Source organism: Cervus elaphus, chromosome 4 (genome assembly GCF_910594005.1).
Source record: "Cervus elaphus chromosome 4, mCerEla1.1, whole genome shotgun sequence".
NCBI lineage: Eukaryota > Metazoa > Chordata > Mammalia > Artiodactyla > Cervidae > Cervus > Cervus elaphus.
In genome coordinates, this window is record NC_057818.1 from 13,431,573 (window position 1) to 13,434,594 (window position 3,022).

At 43.0% G+C, this 3,022-nt stretch overlaps 1 non-coding gene across 1 annotated transcript; it reads right to left on the bottom strand.

The window, feature by feature from the left end:
- Positions 1 to 277: 277 nt before the first annotated feature.
- LOC122692904 lies at positions 278 to 384 on the bottom strand. The gene has a single exon (XR_006340718.1). It is a non-coding gene; the product is annotated as a U6 spliceosomal RNA (small nuclear RNA).
- Positions 385 to 3,022: the final 2,638 nt, after the last annotated feature.

Here is a 3,022-nt window from a genome sequence, read left to right on the forward strand (position 1 = left end):
AAGAGATTATTGTTTCTCTTTTAAATTGCCTTGGCACCTTTCTACCTTTAACTGATAGAAAATCAATTGGCCACTTCTTTTTTTTTTTTTTCATTTATTTTTATTAGTTGAAGGCTAATTACTTTACAATATTGTAGTGGTTTTTGTCATACATTGACATGAATCAGCCATGGATTTACATTTATTCCCCATCCCAATCCCCCCTCCCACCTCCCTCTCTACCCGATCCCTCTGGGCCTTCCCAGTGCACCAGGCCCGAGCACTTGTCTCATGCATCAAAAATATGGAACGCTTCACGAATTTGCGTGTCATCCTTGCGCAAGGGCCATACTAATCTTCTCTGTATCATTCCAATTTTAGTATATGTGCTGCCGAAGCGAGCACCAATTGGCCACTTCTAACTGGATCTATTTCTTCTAAGTGGATCTAGGCTCTCTTCTGTTCTGATTTTTTCCAGAAAAAGTAAGATTAAAGCATAGTGCGTCTTGTGAAAACCTATTCATACTTTATCCAATAACATTTCTATTATAGTATTTCCATTGTCTGTGAAGAATATAGTCTATTTTTTTGTGAAGTTGGTAGTATGCTCTGGTCAAAAGCATTTTTAGCTGGACACGATTTAAATACTTTAACTCATGTTACAGTGGAAACAAACGGTCACTATGGTCTAACGCCTTTTGAGGATGAGATGTACACCTTATACCTGAAATATACACCTTCCCCTCCTCCTGCATTTTTTTAAATCGTACACAACTCCCACGTTGATGAGTGTTCAAGAGAAGCCCTGCCTCACACCTAGGAGGTCCCCATCTCACCACACCTTGGTGACGTTTCCCAGTTTCGAGGACTGTCTTAAACCTTTGCTGCTTATTCAAATGTCAGACATAAGACTACCAAGACAAACTTCTGTTCCTTTGCTCAGTAATTAACATGAAAGTTCATCAGTTGTAGACCCGTGAGTGTTAGATGATGTGTGTGTTCCCACGTCCCCATCTTGTGGTCCTAGACACTCACCATGCAGGGTGTGAGGGGGAGAAAGGTGAAAAAGTACTTAAAAATTTCTCTCCACCATAAACCACGTGTTTGTGTGTGTCTTTATCATCTGCACAGAAACACGTAGACACTCCTGTACGGTGTCCTGCTTTCATATATGACAAGTTTGATCATATATGATGTTCTCTAAGGCTTCTTACTCTTTTGTGTTTCAAACACCGAAAATGAAAGCGAAAATTGCTCAGACCCTTTGTGACCCCTGGAATTCTCCAGGCCAGAATACTGGAGTGAAGCCTTTCCCTTCTCCAGGGCATCTTCCCGATCCAGGGATCAAACCCAGGTCTCCCACATTGAAGGTGGATTCTTTCAAACACTAGTCGGAAGGAAAACCTGGGTGTGTTGGGAGGTTGATGCCTTGATTTTGTAATAAGGTACTTAAAAAGCTACCTCCCATGTGGCAGTGTTATCATTTATGAAAGAAAGGATATTTGAGCTGTCAGTGATGAAGACTGTCTCAGACTGGCATTGTTCCTGTACCAGAATCTGAGAACTGCCGTTTAGACCCCTGGGAGGGACACAGGGTCAGAATCAGCCTTGGGATGTCAAGGGTGTTTGAAAGGGGATTCCTGAACCGGGGGGAATTATGTTAGGTCAGCCATCCGGTCCTTTCCAACACAAAGAGCGGATGACCTCATGGTCTGGAAAAACCTGGGATTGCTTCTCAGTTGTCTTGCTCTTTCAGTCCAGCCCTCATCCCAGATGCCTCGTTTCCCCTAGGAAACTGAATCGTGAACTCGGAGCTGAAAGTGTCCTTGGAAATTCAGTTTGCTCTCCTTACTAAGGGGAGTTGTTCACGTCACCCAGACAGCCAGCGACCAGGACAGGGACAGTTCTCTCAGACTTTGCAGTCGCCAGATCGGCTGGTCCAGCCTGATGGTGCAGCCACACCAGCTGTCCTCTTCCTCTCCAGCTCTGTCACCCTCTGGGTGCCTCCACGCCCAGTTCCTTCCTCTCCTGTCATCTTATCGTTGTCCTTAGAGGAGCTGTCACTCTGATGTTTTCTGCTATCCACTCTTTTACCCCCGTTTCTAGTGGGGAGGTGGGAATGTGCACAAGTGCCCGTCTGGGTCTAGGAGTCTGCGTGCGGAATCCAGGAAGTGCTTTCAGCCTTTGAACTGACGCTTCCTATGTTCCGACAACCACTGAGTGCCAATCAGACAGGATGAGCACACCCAGCAGACGGTGGCTGGCTGGGGTGGTAGGGGAGCAACAAGCTGCTTTCTTCCTTTAAAATTTCCAATATTGCCGAGTCATTAATTTTTAATGAATGGAACGTTGTGAGAAATACAGAGATATGTATACAGGCTACACTCTTTTGTCTTTGAGTTTAGAAAAACGATGCCGGAGAGTAAGGGGCTGGAGAGCTGCTTGGCCTCCTCCTTGCGGGTGGAACTTAGAAAATAAAAGTGGAATTACTTGACATTGTTTTCGAAGCGTTAGTCATCACAGTGAGAAAAGGGAAGTCAGACATAGACATGGTGGCCAAGAGCAGTCACTGTTTGTGGGTGATGTAAGCATATGTGTCATCATATTAATTAATAACTGAAATTAATACCAACTAGGAGGTCAGTTGAGGTGGCCATTTATAAAATAGCTACTCAGAAACCTATATTTTCCCTTTAAACTCATAATGATCATTTAGAGATCGTAATGTAAAAAGTGATTTCATTCACAGTAACAACAAAATGCATTAAAAACCTAGGAAAATTGTCACAAAAATGTGTAGGATCCAAAGTGAAAAAGACTGAAGACTCTGTTAAAGAGTGTAAAAGATGATATGGATGTTCTTGGACAGAAAGACCTACTGTTGAAAATATGTCCGTTTCTCATGAATTAGCTGTAATTCAGTACAGTTCAAAGAAAATTATTTGTGAGCTTAAAAAAAACACCACAATTAATCTAAAGTTTATCTGTAAGAATGCAGCTGGGAGGATGGCTAGAAAATAGACGTGTGTGTGTGTATGTGTGT